General features: G+C 37.4%; 1 long non-coding RNA gene across 1 annotated transcript in view; it reads right to left on the bottom strand.

The window, feature by feature from the left end:
* Positions 1-10,762, bottom strand: part of LOC129653931 (uncharacterized) — a 29,386-nt gene extending 18,624 nt beyond the window's left edge. Inside the window, exon 1 of the long non-coding RNA XR_008715292.1 lies at positions 10,655-10,762. This is a non-coding gene — a long non-coding RNA (uncharacterized LOC129653931). The remainder of the gene's footprint in view (positions 1-10,654) is intronic.
* Positions 10,763-14,858: the final 4,096 nt, after the last annotated feature.

Below are 14,858 nucleotides of genomic sequence, written 5' to 3'. Positions count from 1 at the left end.
TGTGGATTCCTGGTTACCTTTAGTAGTATTAGAGATCAATCTTGGGGCATTAGGCATGCTCATCGTTATCAAAAGAACCATTCAGTGAATAGTCCTAGTACTGGAAAATATATGCGTGTATAAACATATATATACACATATTTACATATATACATGCACATCTATGGGCTTCCCAAGTGGCACTAGTAGTAAAGAATCCACCTGCCAATGCAGAAGACATAAGATACCTGGGTTTGATCCCTGAGTCAGGAAGATCCCCTGGAAGAGAGCATGGAAATCCACTCCAGGGTTCTTGCCTAGGAAATCCCATGTACAGAGGAGTCTGACAGGCTACAGTCCATGGGGTTGCAAAGAGTCAGACATGACTGAGAGACTTAGCAGGCAGGCACATGTACATGTATTTGCATATACACATACATACTAATATTTTAGAAATTATGAGTTTACAATATTTCCCATTCTAATCCATCCTCTTTCTTCCCTTTCCCATTTCCTATTTGCATGTCTTTTCATCCACAGCAACTCTGATGCACTTATCCTTTTGGTCAATTTAATACATCATAAATGATTTCAGAATTGCCTTAAATCTACCATTATAAAAAAGAAATCTACTAAAAACAGTTCAGCATTTTCCAATTCTTTGAATACCTATCCCACAGACAAATACTTTGGGTTACTTGGATTACTTTCTCTTTTGTAGATTTATCCCTCAGTGAATTATGATACTCATATAAAACAAAGTGGGTTTTTTTTTTTAACTTTTTCATAGTTTAATTTTTCTTCTTATTTACTATCAGGGAAGCCTGGTATGCTGTAGTCCATAGGGTCACAAAGAGCTGGACAAGACTGAGTGACTGAGGAACAACAAATATTTGTTGATTGATTTTTAATATGTAGATAACTAACTTGCTTCTGAAAATCAACACTAATCAAAAAAGTACACTCAGCAAAGTGTCACTCTACCCTATATTTCTTTTTTTAAAAAAATTCTTTTTAATTTTTAAACTGCTTGGTAACACCACTTGGCATATGGGATTCTAGTTGCCTTATGAGGAATCAAACCCATACCTCCTTCATTAGAAGCACAGTCCTGACCACTGGACCACCAGGGATGTCCCTATTCTATATCCCTTTTATCTCAAAATACACCCACCTCTTGTAAGTAACCAACTTTATTAACTTCTGGTTTTTCTTTCATGTGGTTCTTTTTTTGTGTGTAAAAATAAGCAGATACATGTATTTTTTTCTTGTTTCCCCTTCTTTCCTACCAAAACACAGCATATTATATAGGATATACGATATTTTGCATTTCTGCTTTCTTCACTTAAAATACCTCCTGTAATTACTCCATATCAGCTTAACAAGATCTCCTTCATTATGTTGCTTAGTTATGTATTACTCCATTGTGTGTATATACCTTAGCTTACTCAGCTAATTTCCCCTCTTGGACATTTAGGTTGTTTCCCAAATTTTACCTTTATTTTTTATTTATTTTTTTTAAATTTTATTTTATTTTTAAACTTTACATAATTGTATTAGTTTTGCCAAATATCAAAATGAATCTGCCACAGGTATACATGTGTTCCCCATCCTAAATTTTACCTTTAAAAATAATGGTTCGTGATGTCATTGTGAAAATACATTTTATTTTATTTTTTTTTTAATTTTATTTTATTTTTAAACTTTACATAATTGTATTAGTTTTGCAAAATATTGCTGTAAATAATCTTTGGGTTAAATTCTTGTAGTGAGATTGCACTATCAAAGAATAAATGAACATGTAGGTTTGTGAGATAATTGCCAAATTACTGTTTGCAATTTCATCACTGTGCTTTCAAAGAAGGCTTGTTTCATATGTGTAAGAACCATTTTTATATCTGGCGTTATGATGTGTTACTTTGGATCTTTGCCTATCTTTTTTTGGTATTTCTTTTTTTTTTTTTTTAATTTAATTTTTAAACTTTACATAATTGTATTAGTTTTGCCAAATATCAAAATGAATCCACCACAGGTATACATGTGTTCCCCATCCTGAACCCTCCTCCCTCCTCCCTCCCCATACCAGCCCTCTGGGTCGTCCCAGTGCACCAGCCCCAAGCAGTTTTGGTATTTCTGACCTTTTTCCATGAATTAAAAATTCATTTCTTTTAAAGATATCAAGCCTTTCTCCATGATTTATGTTATACAAACGTTCTCCCAGTTAGTCATTTCTTTTTTCACTTTGCTTACTTTTTTTTGCTATCTAATAATTTTTAAGCGTTTATGTAGATGAATTTTTAAATTTATCAGTATTTTATTTTATTAAATAAAAATTAAGGAAAATTTAACCATGTTTTATTCTAATCCTTACTTATTTTCACTTTTTATATTTATATCTCTGATCCAATTAAATTTTTCTTGGTGCCTGACATGGTTTGTATCTAATTTTATATTTTCCACCCTTTATTAAAGATATCCCTTTTGCTCTAGTGATTAAAGTATCACTTTTATCATGTATCTGATTCCAATATGTGGTTGGGTTTGTTTCTGAACCTCAATCCTATTCTATTGGTTTTAACAGAAATATTCTTTTAGGAGTGCTTTTTTGCAAATATGCAGGATTGTTTTTGATAGACTTTTGCTCTTTACTCATTTTTCAAAATTTAATAGTTTATTTCTTTTAACATTTTATGTATAAATCTTCTTTATCTGGTAATTCTGATATGAGAAGTACTTGGGGGTGTAAATCTGCTGTTGTTTTTGCTCACTGTTATTTATAGTGTTTCATTTTCTTGTGATTTGTTTTTTGTTATGAACTACACTTCTATTGAATTTAATCTGTGGGAATCCTGTGAACTAAATGTTGGGGTCAATTTCTTCCAGGAAGTATTTGGGTTTGCATCTGTCAACCTCTTTAGTCCTTTCTGAGGCCTTCCAAATAATGAAGAGGAGGTCTTATATTCAGTTTGCATTAAATCCCAGGATTAGTTGTTAGATCCCCAAGTCCTAGCACTAGTTTCCTTAAAAACAATCTTTAGAGTGCAGCTTAAAATTTTGCCTTGCTCTTTTGCGAGTTCAGGTAGTATCTTTAAAGTTAGGGAACTTAAAAGTTTAGCTTGCTAATTTATCCAGGTTTTAGTTAAATTATAGCAGAGAGACTTAAAGTTTATCACAGTAAACTATTGTATGTTTTTTCATGTTTTAGTTTAAATTTTGAGATATTTCAAATTTATAGCACAATAAGGAAAATACCCAAAGTAGGTTGTAGGTATTACTGTCTCAGATTAACAAGCAATGACATTAAGGTTATTCACAACAGGGTCTTATTTTTGAGAAAAGAAATCATGGATATTGTTGAAGCCACTTTCCTGTATTACATATTCAAGTATTGCAGGAATACACAAAATGTTCAGAATCAAACTTATCATCTTTTCCATAAAAACTTCTCCTCTTATATTCTTTGATTCAGTTTCTCACAATAGAAATCAATAAATCACTCTCATATTATTCATATCTCAAATACCACTTTCACTATCTTAGTTTCCAGCCCCATCGTTTTAAATTTTATTATTATGTTATTCTCCTAACTGGACTTCCTGTATCTAATATTGCCTTCAGTAGTATTCATTGCAGAGTGATTTTTTTTTCCTACAACATCTTACACATATTACTTCCCTAATAAAAGCTCTTAGTGGCTTTCCATCACTCTTAGTTCCTCTTAAAACCCACTCTCTAGCTCACAGTCATACTGAATCTCTTGTATTTCTCCCCAATTCCATTCTCTTTTTAGCCTCTGGTCTGTTTCCTTTGTATGCAATGCGCCTGTAATCTACCCAATAGTTGTCTGGCTGACTCCATTAATTCTCAGCTTAGATTTCACACTAGGAAGACTTTGCTGTACTGCCAAGTTGGCCTAAGTATTTTCTGATGTACTCTATTGGCACCTTTTGCATATATTACTACATATATATAATACACCTGTTATAATAATCGGTGGTAGACCCCAAATACTATTTCCTATTCATCTTTCAATCCACAGCACCCAGTAAAGGATTGGACTTCGGTGAATAAATGAATGTGTGTGTGTGTGTGTGTGTGTTAGTTGCTTAGTCGTGTCCGACTCTTTGTGACCCCATGGGGTGTAGCCCACCAGGCTCTTCCATCCATAGGAATAAAGGAATACTGGTCTGTACTATCAGGCTACTCAAGATGGTGGTTCTCCTGTTCTCTGTTCATTCCCTGCTCAACCAATCCCTGTTTCACCTATACCTTACTTACATGACCGATTTTCCATCTTAAACATAGAGCCTAAGCAATAATTGCCTATATGCTTTCCCCTTTCCCCCTATCTTGCCCCTGGCCTCAGCTAGTGACTGTTCTAATCTTTGATTCAGAATGGCTCCACTATGCTAGCTTACCAAAGGGAAATACTCGCTCCCAGATGGTTCTTAACTGCAGGGGGATATGAAGAGCATACACCTCTGCTGATTTCCCTGGTAACCAATGAGCCAACTTGACATCAATTTCCCCTACAACTGGTAACCTCCCCCTCCCTCCAATAGCAATGACTGCTGCCATGTCCTGCCTCTGTCTGTCAAATACCAGGATGTTCAGGACCTTGCTTAAGATGTGTATGATCCCCTAACCAATAAATGATTGATGTCTGTCACTGACTCAGGGCCCTTTCCTTCTGTCCTGAGGCTGAGTTATTTCAGGGCTTGTAGGTCTGTGGGGTTGGAGAAGGCAATGGCACCCCACTCCAGTACTCTTGCCTGGAAAATCCCATGGATGGAGGAGCCTGGTAGGCTGAAGTCCATGGGGTCGCTAAGAGTTGGACACGACTGAGTGACTTCACTTTCACTTTTCACTTTCATGCATTGGAGAAGGAAATGGCAACCCACTCCAGTGTTCTTGCCTAGAGAATCCCAGGGATGGGGGAGCCTGGTGGGCTGCTGTCTATGGGGTAGCACAGAGTCGGACACGACTGAAGCGACTTAGCAGCAGCAGCAGCATGTCTGTGGGATGCAGCCCAACATGGTCTCTTGAGTGCCACTTCAAATTCCTTGAGGACAATAGGTAGATTTTCTGAATTTCATGCAGCATTCTTCATATAATTAAGTTGAAAAGTAGCTCATATGATACCATTAAAGTGATGATGGTCCAGAGTGGTCTAATTTAGGAGATCCCAAAAATTGAATAAATCATTTGGGTTATATCATAGGAATAATTATATTTAACAGTTTTGTTGAGCTGTAATTGATGTACAGTAAACTGCAAGTGTTTATAAAGTATACAGTTTAAGATTTCACATATGGTTACACTCATGAAGCCATCCACAATCAAGATGATGAATATATTAATCACCTTCATTTAGAGTTTTATAGTTTGAGGTTATCACAGATAAAGCCATTGAGAACATTTGTGTATACATCTTATATGGATATATGCTTTCACTTATGTAAATACTTAGAATATTTGTATCATATGAGCACTGTATATTTAACTTTTTAAGAAACAGGCAAATTGTTTAAAAAGCATTTATATCAATTTAAATTCCCGCAAGCAGTGTATGAGAGTTTCGGTTCCTCTACATCCTTGCCAATTTTAGACAATCTAACAGGTGTGTGGAATTAGCTCATTGTGGTTTTTATTTGCATTTTCCCAATTTCTAATAATGTTGAGCATCTTTTCATGTTTTTTTTTTTTACCAATATACTTTCTCTGGTAAAGTTTTAATTCAAATATTTAGCTCATATTTAATTGTTTACTTTCTTACTATAGGATCTTAAGAGTTCTTTACATATTCCAAGTACCACTTCTTTATCAGATATGTAATAGGAAATTATTTTCAGCCTGTGGCTTGACTCAACACTGACCTTTAAAAGAACAAACACTCTCAATTTTGATTATCAAAATTTTTTTTTCTTTTTTGGATTATGTTTTCAGTTTATATTTAAAAAACCCTTTCCTAATTCAAAGTCATAACTCAAAGTTACTTCCTTTTGCCTTATTGTAGAATAATATATATATATATATATATAGCATAAAATTTACTTTTTGAACTATCTTTAAGTGTATAGTTCAATGACATTAAATGTTTTCACATTGTTGTGCAACGATCACAACCATCAATCTCCAGGATTTTTTGTGTATTTTTATGAGTAATTTTTTTCTCATTTGTTGACTTGTTGCTTATGACTGGCTATTTTACTGGTTGTTTTAAAGGTTATAACTTTAACAATTCAACTCATCATGGTTTGTATTAAAATGAAATTATTTCATGTAAAATATTAAAAACCTAAATCAGTGTACCTCTATTTTTTCAATTCCAGCCTTTGAGTTCTTGTCATATAATCCTTTTTTATAATACAAATGTTATAATTTTTTCTTAAAGCACGAAATTATCTTTTGAAGAGATACAAGTGGCAACAACTTATATTTACCCAAGTAGTAACCATTTTCTGATGTCTTATCTTAGTTTGCATAGCTTCAGGTTTTCATCTGGTATTGTTTTCCTTCTACTTGATGGACTTCCTTTAATATTTCTTATAATTGAAAGTCAGTTGGTGGTTGATTCAGCTTTTCTATCCTCAAAAAGATATTTTTCTTCACTTTTTTTTAAAATATGCTTTTATTGTGTAACATGTTCTAGATTTTTATAAAAAAGACAGTTAAGCAATATTACCCTGATCTCCTCCTGCTTGTCTTATTTTTGAGAAACATCTGCTGTCATCCTTACAGCTGTTCTTCCTTCATAATGTACATATTTCTCTGACTGCATTTGAATTTTTACTTTATCATTGATTTTAAGTGATTTAATTTACACTTTCCTTGATGTACTTTTCCACACATTCCTTGTGCTTAAGATTAATTGAGTTTTTTGCATTTGTGGCTCATGATTTTCAGCAAATTTGTAAAAGTTTGGCCCATTATTCTTCAAACACCTTACACTACCATAGATTCCAATTTTTTTGGCTGCTTAAAATTAATAAAACTATATTATTGACTTATAAAATTACTGATACTCTACTCATTTTTTCAATATTTTTTTCTCTGTATTTCATTTTACAAAGTTATTATTTCTAAGTCTTTAAGTTGCCTAATCTTTTCTTCTGCAATATTTAATATTCTACTATTCCATACAGTGTGTCTCTCTTCCAAGATATTATAGCTTTTGTTTCTAGTAGTTCTATTTGGGACTTTTGTATATCTTTAGTGTCTCTACTTAACATGTTCAATAATTTTTCCAGCTTCCTGAACATATGGAATCAATTACAACAACTGTTTTAATGTTCTTGTCTTCTGACTCTATCTTCTGTTTCATTTCTGGTTCAGTTTTAATTGATTGATTTTTCTGTTCAGCATCGGTAGTATTTTTCTGGCTTCTTTGCATGACTGGTAATATTTGACTGGATGCCAAACATTTTGCCTTGTATTTTGTTGGGTTCAGTTTATTTTCATAGTCATAAATATTCTAGACTTCTGTTTTGGGGCCCAATTAAATCATTTGAAAACAGTCTGATCCTCTTGGAAAGCTTTTAAGCTTTGTTAGGTTGGACCAGCATTGTGTTTTAGACTATGGTTCATTTTTTCCCACTACTGAGGTAAGATCATTCTTAGTAGTCTAACCAATTCTCCCCGAAGTATGAGGTTTTCCACTTTGGTTATTGTGGACTGATATTGTTTCCACATCTTTGTGTACTCTGGGTACTGTTTCTTGTAATTTTTAATATAGTTCCCCAGCTATGGGTCATTTCTTTATATTCTTGCTCTAATCAGTATTCAACTGAATGCTCCAGAAATTCTGTCTGCAGATCTCTAGGATTCACTCTCCCTGGAGCCTCTCCCATTCTGTATTTTGTACTCCAGACTATATCTCTGTTGGCATTCCTGACATTCTAATTCCAACTCTGGAATTAGGAAGATTGTAGGGTTCTGCCTAGCCTCCCCCGCCGCCTGTGCCATATCCTGAAACTTTCTCCAGGCAGTAAGTAAAGATCATCTCATTTGTGTTCCATCTCAGTAATGATCATCCTTCATTATTTGACATCGATATTTTAAATGCCCTTTTAAATATATTATTGTTCAACTTTTTACTTGTTTCACCCAGGAGGATAAGTCCACTCCCTGTTATTCTATCTTTTCCAAAAGTACAGAATAAGCTTTATTGTAAAAGTTTCCTAGATGTTTCTTATTTGCAGTCAAGCATGGGGACAACATGCTTATAAGATCAAATCAATGAACTGATAAATAAACATTAATATGGATTAAGCTAGGAGAAAAACAGACTTTGTTAGAGTGCTTTATTCTCACTGGGACTAGGGCTTCAGACATTTGAAAGAGGAAAGTCAAAGGTGTCTTCTTGAGCTCAGATCAATTCAATGTCATCGTAAAAATCTTAACTTAAAACTTATTTTTTGTTTGTTTGACACAGTAATATCATACACAAGTTTGGAAAAGTGATTCCTGAACATGGCAGTATATGGCAGATATCCACTCCCTTTGGATAATGAACCACAGGTTGAATACGCTTTCCTAGTTTATGAACATAGATGAGGGAGAGGTTTCAGGACAATTCTCAGATACGCTGCCCTCACTGATTATGTTCCCCTTCTTGGGATTTACAGGCAATAGGAACTCTCCATTAATGTATATCTGTTGTATGACAATAAAATGGCTCCTGCTTGCTCTGAGTCAATAGATGAAAACCAAATATTCAGGGACTTCCCTGGCAGTCTAGTGGTTAAGCCATCACCTACCAATTCAGAGGGCGTGGGTTCAATTATACCCTGGGGCCAAAAAAACAAAACATAGAACAGAAGCAATATAACAAACTCAGTAAAGACTTTAAAAATGGTCCACATTACAGCCAGGGCCCTGACCTGGGGGAGCCTGATGTGGCCTGCACCACACTGCTCAGAATCCTCTTCTGCAGGCAGAGTAACAAATCACGTTTGTCTACTTATTTTAACTTTGTCAGTTTTGCCTCTTACTGAAAATATAGTGTCAATGATTTTTGATAATCATTTATTGAAACCTATCAAAGATCATTTTATTTTAAAAATATTGCATGTGCATTTTAGAAATTTTTGAAAATAAAGGTTTATAAAAGAAAAAAGAATTTTTAGAAAGAAAAAAAAAAGGGAAACCAAATATTCAGCATCCATAATTAGAATTAGAGGCAAGTACTTCTACAAAGAAATGTCATAAAATTATAAAATTCAGGACAGGGGAGGTGACGGTGGAAAAAAAGACACAATAAGACATTGCAAGAGATAGGACAGAGGGAAAATTCCTAAGACTTAATCATTGGAGTTCAACTGATTTTCAACAAATGAAAGGAGAGAACCAGAAGTGCCTGAGGTCTGGCCTCAGGCTGATGGGGAAAATTCAGGGACTATGGACAGAAGTCGGAGAAGGCAATGGCACCCCACTCCAGTACTCTTGCCTGGCAAGTCCCATGGACGGAGGAGCCTGGTAGGCTGCAGTCCATGGGGTCGCTAAGAGTCAGACACGACTGAGCGACTTCACTTTCACTTTTCACTTTCATGCATTGGAGAAGGAAATGGCAACCCACTCCAGTGTTCTTGCCTGGAGACTCCCAGGGACAGGGGAGCCTGGTGGGCTGCCGTCTATGGGGTTGCACAGAGTTGGACACGACTGAAGCGACTTAGCAGCATGGAAAGAAGTAAGGCAGATGGGAGGTGAGGCCACATTACACTCCACGTGTGCTCTTCTCAGCAATACCAAGTCAGTGTAAATGACATCCAATTCATTTTCTCAGCTGCAGTCAACAAGCACTTCCTGTCCCCTACCGTGTGTAGAACCACTGGAGAGGACACAGGAGGAAAGAGAATGATGTACAGAACAGGGCTTCTACCCTGAGGAAGTTAGAAAGGAGCAGAGAGCACAAGCCTGGTGAGACAGCTTGGGCATATCCTAAGCCAGCCTACCCTATCTATAATAAGCTAAGTTGAAAAATGAAGGAGAAAATGTACAATATGTACTTTGTATGCACAACCTCATTTAATTTCACAAGTACTCTATGTAGTTGTTCTTAGTCTCTGAGTTGTGTCTAACTCTGCAATCCCATGGAGTGTAGCCCGACAGGCTCCTCTGTTCATGGGATTTCCCAGGCAAAACCACTGGAGCCGGTTGCCGTTTCCTCCTCCAGGGGATCTTTCTGACCCAGAGAACGAACCTGCATCTTCTGCTTGGCAGACAGTTTCTTTGCTACTGAGCCACTGCTGCTGCTGCTGTTAAGTTGCTTCAGTCGTGTCCAACTCTGTGCGAGCCCACAGATGGCAGCCCACCAGGCTCCCCCGTCCCTGGGATTCTCCGGGCAAGAACACTGGAGTGGGTTGCCATTTCCTTCTCCAATGCATGAAAGTGAAAAGTGAAAGTGAAGTCACTCAGTCGTGTCCGACTCTTAGCAACTCCATGGACTGTACTCCACCAGGCTCCTCCGTCCACGGGATTTTCCAGGCAAGAGTACTGGAGTGGGGTGCCATTGCCTTCTCTGACTGAGCCACTAAGGAAGCCCAAATACTCTGGGAGATAGCTACAAGTATAAGCAGGGTGAGACTCAGATAATTTGAGCAACTTATTGTCTTCATCCTTTTAGGGTGCCATAACAAAACCTAGACTGGGCGGCTTATCAACAACAAATACCCACCAGTGATGGTTCTGGAGATTGGCAAGTCCAAGGTCAAGGTAGATTTGGTATCTGGTGAGACACGGTCCCTGGTTCATAGATATCCATCTTCTCTTTGTGTCCTCACGTGGCAGAATGGAACAAGGAAGTTCTCTTTTATAAAGGCACTAATTCCATTCAGAAGGGCTCCACCCTCACAACCCAATCATCTCCCAAAGGCCCTACCTCCAAATGACATCACATTGGGGAAACAGGTTTTACCATATGCATTTGAAGAGGACACAAATATTCAGGCTATAGAACATACCTTCTAACACGTAGTTAGTAAGTGTCAGAGTCAGGATTCAAACCAAAAGAAAGTCAGACTCTGGAGCCTTACCTTTCACTTACTATGTTCATTGTGTATCACCAAAGGATGTCAGGGATGTTTTATTCTTCAGGATGAGAACTTGATTGTGCTAATTTTGAAGTAAGCATTCTCACTTATATATTATGTCATTTTCTCATTTATGTGAATCCCTCTGGCCAAGAAAATGTTCAATTAGAAAAATCCATGGGCAGCTGCAGAAAACTAGAAAAGCTCTGTCCCAGGGAAGGAGTGAAGACTCTCACTCTTTAGTCCACAGGTGCACACCTTCTTCACCAGGGAATAAGTCCCATGGAAGAGATATTTTCATGCTTCACTCTACCCCCAGCTCTTATGACAGCATCTGACACATAGTAGCTGCTCAGTAAATATGTGTAAAACAAATGAATGAATGTGGAGAAGCTAGTGAGGGAAAAGAGGATTCAAAATAAACCTGCCTGTTCTGACTTTCGCTTTCTCCCCAACGTCTCCATCGCGTGTCATCAGTTCGGAAACTTGGTCGACTGAAGAGTTGCCCCATAGTGAAATCCATGAGCTTGCAGAGGACGATTTTCCACACACACATGAGGCCACCTCAGGACACCCAGTGTGGCCTCACATTGCCCTGAGGCTGGCCTTGCCCCAGGCACAGTGAAGCCAGCTTTGCTGAGTTTTTGGAAGCTCTGGAAATAGCATCCATAATTCTTGGATCTGAGCCATCACAGTTTCTCTCCACTGGATCAAATTCCCTAGTAGAGAACTAATACAGCAGCTCCAATGCTCCCAAATCCTACTTTCAAATCCATATTCTCCACTAAATAATTTGCTTCAGATTTCCAAAAGAAATGCTCCTTAGAAAATGTGACACATTTTCGCTCCTATTGTCCTTGCTAAATAGGTTTCTTTGTAGGTAACAACCAAATTTCCTATTCAGTTTTTAGCAGCCCTGCCCAAGAGGAAATATAAAGTCATAGCAAGCCAAAATTCCAGCTGTAAAACCTACTCTCTGACATTGTACATAAGGAGTCACTTAATAAGTGCTTAATGCTTAATGGTAATGGCGATTTATATTTTGGCATGGACCAAAATGAACTGAGCAGTGTCTGACTCCCTCATGCATACCATGACATGGCATTCCTTTTTTGTACCTGGCCACAGATGCCCACAGGAATTATAGATGCAATAACTTGATCTCTTTGTATTGAAGATGCAAAAGTTCTTCTAAGTAAATGTTTTCTTTTATGTCAATACCACAAAATAGCCTAGGCTACAGATTCATACATGAAGTAACTGGAATTCTAGTGTGTGAAGGATCAGGTTGTTTACTTAATGATGGATTAAAAAAAAAAATACCGACCTAACCTCACTATTAAAACTTGTCACAGAGTGTCAAATTTCCTTGAGAATTAATTTTTAAAGGTTTTATTATTTTAAAATTTTATTTATTTATTTTTATAGCTTCTTCAATACAGGCTGTCTTTAAAAAATTTTTTTATTTATTATATGTTTTTAGCTGTGCTGGGTCTTTGCTGCATGGGCTTTTCTCTAGTTGCAAAGGCTACTCTCTACTTGTGGTGTGCGGGATTCTCATTGCGGTGGCTTTTCTTGTTGTGGAGGACAGATTCTAGGGCATGCAGGCTCAGTAGCTGTGGCTCACAGGCTTGGTTATTCCACGGCATGTGGGATCTAGCTGGTCCAGGGATTGAAACCATGTCCCCTGCATTGGCAGGCAGATTCTTATCCTCTGAGTTGCCAGGAAAGTCTGAGAATTCATTTAACGATGTCCTTCACCTGACTGTTTAGAGAAAAAGTCTCCATACTTTGGGAGTCAGGTAAGACACGAAGAATTAGCTTCCTGGACTTTAGTTTCTAAATGACACAGACCAAGGGAAATACACATGCTGGGATTCATAATGTAAACCACTAAGAGACAGTGATTAAAGAATAATGTTACACTGATTATAAACCAAGATTAAATTAGCTTAAATTCAGATATTCTGATGGCATTCACTGTTCTTCCACAGAGGTGCAAAAATTCAACTCATGTCCAATCCATCTCTCCATCCCATGCTGGCTGGTCATCATCACAGGAGTCTGATGCAGAACCACATGTACAAGACATATGTTCTGCTCCAGGTGTTCAGGAATTCCGGGACTCCTGATGAAATATCAAGGCAGTCCTCCCTTACTCCTTCCTCTCACCTTTCTTTCTTCCTTCTTCCATTTTTATGGGGAACCTACTTGCTATAAGCCCAGTGTTTGCTGCCAGGGATTCAAAGACAAATAAGAAATCTCCCTTGCCCTGAATACATTCATGGCCACAGAAAACTGACAAGGGAAGAGATAATGGCAATAATATCGTGTAGGTCTGACGTTTGAACTGAATGCCTCAGGAGTTCAATGAAAAGGGCTATTTATTTAAGGAAAAGACTGTGGGGTTTTGTGATTTTCAGGGAAACGGTTCTATAGTCAGCATGATCCACTGTTCAGTCCTTGGCTAAGGTGATGATGTCCATAATGACCAAGACTGTCAAGGCAGCTCTCATTTTAATGGAGCACAAAAGAGAGAATCCTATGTTGTTATAAATCTACTTTTTTTAAAGCTAGTTCTATTTGAGATATAATTTATAGACCATGCATTTCACTCATTTAAAGTTTCCAATTCAATGGTTTTTATTCAGATATGTACAAATTTTGCCACCAACAATTTTAAAACATTTTCATCACCTAAAAAAAAAATATTGGCTATCACACCCATTTCCCCATCTCCTCTCCCTCCCATTCCTAAGCAACTGTGAATCCATTTTGCCTTTATAGATTTCGCTGCTCTGAACATTTCACACTAATGGAATCATATGATATATGGCCTTTTATGACTCTTCTTTCACTTAGCATGTTTTCAAGATTTATCTATGTTATAGCATGTAATATCACTTTATTTGGCCAAATATGAATATAGTTTGTTTATTCATTGGCTGACCGACAGTTGTTTTTGTTTCCACATAAATCTACTTCTGACATGACCTTTGTGTAGGGAAATCAACCAAGAAATAAAACTAGCCACATGATGCCCTTGTGTTATCAAACATCCAGCCTACAGAGCTACAAATCTCCCAATCCAGGATAGAATAAACACTGTTTAAAACACACTGTTTAATATATCACCTTCTAAAATAAAAAGAAAGCATTTTTAACCAAGAATTTCTAAGAAATATTAGAAAGCAATTTATGCACAAGTAGATTACTTAAATATTTTTAGTTTCAATGCCTTTTCAAGGTCACAGTGCATCTTAAAATGAGGAAAGAGGGAGTAAGAGTGGTTAATAGCTAGAAGAGAATCTTTTATTAAGCTTTGTTTCAGGACATGGAAGCTACTGTCACTACCACACCCCACTGAGTGCTTCTCATGGGTTATAAGATGCCCCTTTTGGGGAAGCACTCCTCCACATGGCAGACAATTAACTATCACTAGAGATGTAGGAGATTGGAGGAGAGTAGACAGACCAAGCATCAAGAAACATAGTCTCGGACTTCCCTAGTGGCTCAGTGGTAAAGAATCTGCCTGCCAGTGCAGGAGACAAGAGTTCTATCCCTGATCTGGGAAGATCCCACATGCCGCAGAGCAAATGAGCCCATGGGCCATAAGTATTGAGCTTGCTCTTTAGAGCCTGGGAGCCACAAATGTTGAGCCCATGTGCCGTAACTACTGCAGACTGTGTGCCCTAGAGCCTGTGCTCTGCAACAGGAGAAGCCACCGAAGTGAGAAGCCTGTGCACTGCGACTATTAATAGAGAGTAGAAGGAAATGGCCACCCACTCCAGTGTTCTTGCCTGGAGAATCCCAGGGACGGGGGAGCCTCGTGGGCTGCTGTCTATGGGG

Source organism: Bubalus kerabau, chromosome 5 (genome assembly GCF_029407905.1).
Source record: "Bubalus kerabau isolate K-KA32 ecotype Philippines breed swamp buffalo chromosome 5, PCC_UOA_SB_1v2, whole genome shotgun sequence".
In the NCBI taxonomy this organism is placed as follows: Eukaryota; Metazoa; Chordata; class Mammalia; order Artiodactyla; family Bovidae; genus Bubalus; species Bubalus kerabau.
This window is presented reverse-complemented; position numbering and strand designations above follow the sequence as displayed.